Below are 7,533 nucleotides of genomic sequence, written 5' to 3'. Positions count from 1 at the left end.
CTTGCTAGGCGGCACCTGCCTGGCCTGAGACCAACCTTCAGAGATGGAAGAAAAGGCTCATCAAGGAAGGGGTTAAACCTATGGCCACACCTATGGTAGCCTGTGAGTCATTCTGGGAATTGTAGTTTGGTGTGAGTTTGCAGTAAGTATAATTTGTCCAGCCTCCTTTAAACCAAATCTACACCCTGCTGCTGAGGCTGACTGTTGGCAGGTCCTAGAAGGGGTTGGGGCCTGGGGAACTCAGAGATGAAGTAGCCTTTACCCTTTCTTGCTCTCTGCCAGCTTGCTGTGTGCTGGAGTGTGGAGGCAGGAGCAGGGATCAAAGGATTAAGTCATAATGAGAATTGTTGCACATGCACAGGGAAGTTTACAGCTGTGTGAGCCTGGTTTCCACAGCTATGATCTTCTTTAATCCCCTCCACAAACCCAAGAGGCTGCTGTTTTCTGGATGAGGGAGCAGAGGATTCAAGGGACTGACTTGCTCACCGGGATGGGTGGGGCCAGGCTTGGAGTACAGGGTCCTCAGCTCTCCAAAGCTCCTGCTCTTTTCATGAGTTATTGGTCCAGATGGCAAAGTACTAGCCTTGAAGACCGGGAAAGATGTGGACAATTCAAGTTGGGGATGAGGCGTCTCAGCAGAGAACAGTGGAACAAGAGCTGCCTGGGGCAATGGAAGCAAGAGCTGACTTCTGTGGGACATAAGGCCAGAGGAGGGGAGTGCTGGCTCAGGGTTAAAGACCTGAGCTCCAGCTGAGAGTTTGGATGTGTGGCTGTGATCCACCAGAACTCCGCTCTCTCGCATCCCAAGGGTTTTGAGAGAGGGTCAGACCCGGTCAGTGTTGGGCTTTGGGAAGGTCGTGACCTTGAAGCCTTGGCTGGATAGATTGAAGTGCACAGACCAAAGGCTGTCTGAAGCTTCTGAAGGCCGTCCTTAGAGCACCCAGGCCTTCCCCTTCTTTCTCTTCTCTGCCCAGGCCAGGGAATGTATATATGTACAACAGAGCTGTGCTACATATGTCATATAAACCCAGCAGGGGTTGCTATGTACGCCATTCCAGCCCCTGGCTTGGATGTTGGACTGACCAGGAGGGAAGAGTAAGCAAGGAGCTTAGATGGTGATGACAGGGTAGCCTAGTGCTCCCACCTCCTCTGAGCTCTATTCCAAAGGCGTAGTGGGGAGTGAGGACAGAGAGCAGCTGGGACCTCAAATAGCAGGGACAGGCATGCTGGAGGAATGAAGCTCAGATAAGGTTTCCCCTCACAGTTCTGGGGCTGGCTAATGGGGAACGGGCTTAGGATGACCTTGCACTTAGGTTTAGATTTTTATTTTATTTATTATAGCGCTTGAGATTTGTCTGATGCTGAACTGCAGAATGATATTAGTTGGTGTGTGTGTGTGTGTGTGTGTGTGTGTGTGTGTGTGTGTGGTATTTGTACTTGAGTGTGATCTTCCAGACTGAGGTATGTGTATACTGGTCAGAGAGGGGAAGAATGTATGGCCTTGTGTTTGTGTAAAAGTGTGTATATATTTGTATGTGTGAGCACGTGTGTCCATTTTTATGTCTGAATCTTGGTAGATGGTTGTGTGTGCAAGTGTGGCTTGTGTGTATGTGTGTGTGCATGCATGTGTAGAGTATTATGTGTATGTGTCCTAGTGAAACTGAGTATCTGTGTTTGCAAGTGCATGCGCGTGAGGACCCTCAGGACTGTACTGCTGACTCAGCAAGGCCTCACCAAGGTCTGGCTCCTCATTACCCTCCATCTTGGGCCCCACCTGCCTGAAGGTAGAGGTGAGACGTATGAGAACTTGGGCTTTAGTGGTTATTATGCTGCTCATGCATGGAGTCTGAGCTTCCCTCAGAGGACTCTGGGATCCTCTCCAGGCCATGAGGACCTTAAGGAATGGTGCCATTGTCTTCAGGTTCAGGTTTGGTGGCCAGAATCTTTGGCTGTTGATTGAGAGGTTAGATGTGTCGGGGGGGGGGGGGTAACGTTCTGTTCTCCCCAAGATGACCACACCCGTACCACACCCAGGGGCCTTTAGGGGCTCCCAGTCTGGTCCTCTATAGAAGCAACTACTGAGGCCCAGAGAGGACTAGAGAAAACTGAAATCACCCAATAAGATCAGGGTGAGAGATAAGGCTTGGTGTGGAGAGAAAGGTGTGTCTGCCCTGGAAGGTCTCTCCCTCTGCCCCTTAGGCAGTTGGGGCACCCTGAGGAGATCCAAGGCTGTGCTTAGGCCATCTTCCACCTGGGTGTCTCCACTCCTCTGGGCCTCTGGCTTTGAAGTTTCTACTAGAGCTTCTGCATGCTGTGAGATGCCTTTCTGGGGGCTTGTGAAGTCTGTCATCCCACAGAACACGGGGACTCTCTCCGAGAGAGCTTAGGGATAGGTGAGTGTCGGGGGGCTCCTCTTAAAGCCTCAAGTGCCTCTTCTTTGAGCAGAGCCTTTTATTTTAGGCTTCTGCTTTTCCAACATTTCAGGCTTCCCTACAACCCCTCCATGAGCTCTTGGTGCTGAGCCAGATAGGGCAGGGGCTTCCTTGGGAAGAAAGCTCCGCTCCCTGCCCCTGGGATAGGGTCTTATGCCTCAGGAGGCTACAAGTGGGCTCTACCTGCAAAGAGTTTTGTTGCAAACTGACGTAAACCTTCAGCAGTAGCTGTGTGGAGGGGCCGGGGGAAGATGTGTGGGGAGGTGTGGGTCTCCTGGGCTCCTTGGCAGCTGAGCTAGCGCAAGGATGAGAGGTCTCTTGGTCTGACTGAAGCTGAAACAGGGTGAAAGCCTTTCCTGGCACTAGAGAGAACTCTGTCTTCCTACGGCTTTGGGACTAGAAGTACGCAGCCCAGGGCAATTGCAAGGGCTTACTTAGGAAGGCCAGGGAAGACCTGGGACTCAGAGTGACTTTGTTGCTGAACACTTGTGGGGAAGGAGCAGTCAAGGAGGAGTCTTGGGATGGAGGGAAGGAGAGCAGTATTGGGGGGGTGACATGGGTTCTGGCTGGAAAGAATTGGGGTAGGAGAGGTGAGGAGGAGGCAGGAGTACCATGCCCTTCCCATGTCAGAGAATTCAGAATTACTTTAAAGCTCTGAGTGGGAGAGATGGAGAGAAGAAATGTTTCTAAAGCTTTTTTTTTTTTTTTTTTTTTTTTTTTTTTTTTGACAGAGTTTCTCTGTGTAACAGTCCTAGCTGTCCTGGAACTCACTCTGTAGACCAGGCTGGCCTTGAACCCACAGAGATCCACCTGCCTCTGCCTCCCAAGTGCTGGGATTAAAAGCATCTGCCACCACCACCTGGCTTAGAAGTTTTATTTCTTTTCTTTGTTTAATTTAAAATTTTAGTTTATATGTATTTTATTTTACTTTTTGCCCTTTTGAGACAGGGTCTTATTCCAGTCTTATTCCAGGGTAACCTGGAAGTCACTATGTAGTCAAGAATGACCTTGAATTTCTGGTCTCCCTGCTGCCACCTCTGGAGTGCTGGGATTTTAGGCATGCAACACCAAAGCCTACAGAGAGGAGGAATGTTGCCAAAGTGCCCTCTATAAAGTCCTAGAAATTGCCTTGTTTAATCACCTCAACAAGCCTTCAAGGAGCTAGTGCCATTCTGTAGAGGGAACAAAACAAGTGCCTCTCAAGCCGTTTCCCTGGAGGCTGTGTGACAGGCAGGGCTTCCTGAGCCAAGAGGGGCCTGTTGAGGTTCCTAGACCAGCAGTGGGAAGGCGTAGGGGCAAGATGAACACTGAACCAGAGAGGAGTTCTAGGCCCGGAGAAGGGGCTGCCCTGGGGGAGCGTGGCCACCACGGCCTGACAGTCGGGGTGAGATGCTCGGGGATAAATACCCAAGCTCTCCCTTTTCATCCTCTGCTCCTGCTGGCACCCCACCTACATTAGCAGAGCTCCTCTGGAAGTGGTGTGTGTGTGTGTGTGTAACAAGCCGAGATGAAGCTGCCACTAGAGGCCAACCACGCAGCAGGAAAGGACTGAATTTGAATCTGAAGGGACAAATGGATGATGGGAAAACAAAATCCAGAGAGGGTAGAGACTTGCCCACAGTCCCACAGCTGGTTGATCTCAGAGTTAATACCAAAGCTAGGTCCAGCCTTCAAATACCTGCTCTCACACTGACTTTGGTCTGCTGGGTGCTTCCTGAGGACCCCCATAAGGACAGAGTTGGTTGCTGTCAGCCTGGGAACTTCCTGCCCTGCCTGCTGCTCACTTATCTGTGAAGCACTGGGAAGGGGGCTGCTGAGGAATGTTCTTCTTAGTATCTAGTCATGGGCCTGTACCCTACCCTGCCACCTGCCTGAGCATGTCAGCCATGCTTTGATGATGCCAAGGTGTACTCTACCTGTGTCCATCACCCAGGCCATGGAGATGGATTAAATGGTCCTTGCCCTGCCCTGTTAAAGACAGATGTGCCCAGATATGAGTAAGGGAGTGGTTGACTAGGATGCTTCCTGAGCAGTGATGGGGGGCGGGGGGGCTTGACCCTGGCCCACCAGAGGGATGTGGTGACAGATGCAAGGCTCTGGGGAAGGAGGAGAAACCTGGAGATAGAGAGGCAGATATAGAATCCCAGCTCCCATCAGGAAATGGGGAGGACTTCAGTGGGGTCAGGTGACAGTTACTTTGGGGTTATATGGATTAGAGGGATGGAAAGGGGGTGGTATGTTGACCCAGATGAGAGCTAGGAAGTAGCCCTGAGGACTGGCTGAAGACATGTAAGGTGCCTAGATATGTCAGAGGGGTCATGCCAGATCTACCCTGGCTCACAGGCCTGAGCTGTGGTCATTTTTCTTTGATGCTCCCAATCTTCCTTCAGGGACAACCTCCCCTGTCTGCAGGGACAGCCTTCCCTGACTCATGCCATCTGTGCTTTCCACTCTTGTAACACCCATCAATTTTACCCATAGGCCACACTCCCCAACTCTCGCCCCTGAGAGCAAAGTTGAGTCACTGCTCTTCACCTCTTGATTACATTTGTGACCCCTGCAATGCCAAGTCCATACTAAGTTCTCTCTTGAAGAGCCTCCTCTTGGCCTGAGGCCTCCATCCTTGCTGCGGTCCTGAGCCCTCCCTGACTTTGAGCCTTCTTGGGAGATGATTCAGTGAGGGTGGTTCCCTCGTGATGCTGAAGGGTTAGGGACTCTGGCCCAGCCACCTCACCACGGTCACACACCAGTGGGAACTCACTTTTGGCTTCTGATGGGCCTTGAGCCTTGGCTCATTATCCGTGATCATTAGCTACCTTCAGCCCCACTCAGCGTGTGATGATCATTAGGTGCTGTTGTGGGCATCAGGGTCCTTCAGCTGCAACACCTGCTCAGCTCAGTCCTCCGGTGGCTCCAGCAGGCTGACCTGATGAACTAGGTATCACGGTCAGAAACACACAAGTTGTCTGAGACTCAGACAACCGAGACCTAGGGACACAAACACCGATACAGGTTCTCAGAGATCAAAAGATGCAGCTCTCCCTACACGAAGAAGCTCACAGCAGACAAAGAGGCCGCCGTGCACATGGCCGTCATTGCTGTATCGAACGGCAGATATAGACTTATCTAAGGCTAATCTAGAAGCAGGAGAAATAGAAACTAGAAACATCCATGCACACAGTGCAGGCTCACAGACTCAGACAGACAGTACAGGTGGGATATAGCTCATGCATGCTGCACCTCAAGAAGTCACTCATGCTTGGCATGGACACAGCACTACCAAAGTCAGACCCAGTTGCTTGGTTCTTACGGTGGCTCCCACCACGAGGGAATAGATCATTCCCATTAGGGGAAAACCTTCCTTGATGATCCCTGCTTTTTACTCTGATATTGGTGTCCCCTCTTTCAGGAAACTTCCCAAGACTTGATAGGATACACCCCCCCACACACACACACCCCACACACGGCTTGATTGGCTTGCTCTTGTACAGGCCTTGTGTAGGTAACTAAGCTGCTGTGAGGTCATGAGTTCAATGGCCTTGTCATGTCTAGAAGAGAGCATTGCGCAGCACTTCTCCCCACTTTCTGGCTCTTACATTTCTTTCTTACATTCTCTTTTCCCCAGTGTTCCTTGAGCCTTGGGGTAGGTATTGATAGATGTCCCATTTAGGGCTAAGCGGTCATAGTCGCTTGCTTTTGGCACCTCGACCAGTTGTCTCTGCACTAACTGCTGCCTGTTGGAAAAGGAAGCCTCTGACCAAGGTTCAGAGCAGCACACATCTATAGGTCCAAACATAAATATTTAGATGGCAGTTTGACAATATGCTCATTTATCCAAACAACCATGGTAGGTTGTCCCCCTATGGCCTATGACCTCCGCAACCGTGGGCTTTTGAACAAGTTTATATAGTGCCAAGTGTGAATGTCTTACCGTGGAGCTGGCCTCAAATCCATCAGAAAGCAGTTGGTTACCCCACAACACTCATGCCATTGTGTGCCAGGGGTCACATCTTGCCTGGTAAATTGGTGTTGTAGCATTCAGGGGCCATGCTGAGTAAACTATTGATGTCTTTTCTCCCCCAGGGGCCTGTATAATGAATACATTCTGGCACTATGAGAGCTAGCCAGCAGGGAGAAAGTCTCCCAGTCTGTTCTAGATTACTTTCTCTATGTCCTGCAACCAAAATTGGGTGGTGTCCTCAGCAATAGGATCTTAACACCTAGTTATGATGGGCAACCAAGCACAATGGCAATAGACTGTGATGTTCTGCAGGCTTCTGGGGCCTCCCTGACCAATAAATCAAAGGGGGATACTCCATCCCTGGCACTGGGATTTTAGCTTAATTATTACTATCTTCTGGAAATGGCGTTGTTCACCAATGCAGAGTACCTCCATTCAAAGCCCCACCGCCACTTTTGAGACAGTCTTCCACTAGGCAGACCTGGCTGGTCTGGAACTAGCTATGTAGACCAGGCTAGCCTTGAACTCACAGAGATCTGCCTGCCTCTGCCTCCTGAGTTCTAAGATTAAAGGCATGCGCCACCATGACTGGCTTCAAACTCCTTTAAAAAATGGGGTGCGAAGAGATGACTCAGCAGCTAAGAGCACTTGCTAGTCTTGTAGAGGACCTGGGTTCTGTTCCCAGCACCCACATAATGACTCATAACCATCTGTAACTCCAGTTCCAGGGGATCTGTTACTCTCTTCTGGCCTCTGTGGGCATCAAGCATGCACAAGGTGCACATTCTTACATGCAAGTAAAACACCCATATACACATAAACTAAACAATTTCCAATGTTATATAATTAAATGAACTTATAAAGTCCTGGGTTTCTGTAATGCTGTTTTATGCATTCTCAGTTTTGATTAACCCAACCCCACCTCCTCCTCATCCCCATTACCCCACTCCCATACCCACTTAAACCTTTCATCCCCAGTGTTCCCCTCTTCCTCAATATGAAATGTTCTTAACCCCTCCCTCCATGAAGGCCTCTTCCCCTCTTGTGGCCCCTACCTGGTAGGACCCTTTCCACCAACCTTGAAGGGTATCATTAACTATTTTCCACATAGCTTTTGTCAAATTTGGGGTGAGAGATTTT

The sequence above is a fragment of the Peromyscus eremicus genome, chromosome 1 (assembly GCF_949786415.1).
Source record: "Peromyscus eremicus chromosome 1, PerEre_H2_v1, whole genome shotgun sequence".
Taxonomy (NCBI): Eukaryota; Metazoa; Chordata; class Mammalia; order Rodentia; family Cricetidae; genus Peromyscus; species Peromyscus eremicus.
Note: the sequence above shows the minus strand (reverse complement) of the source record.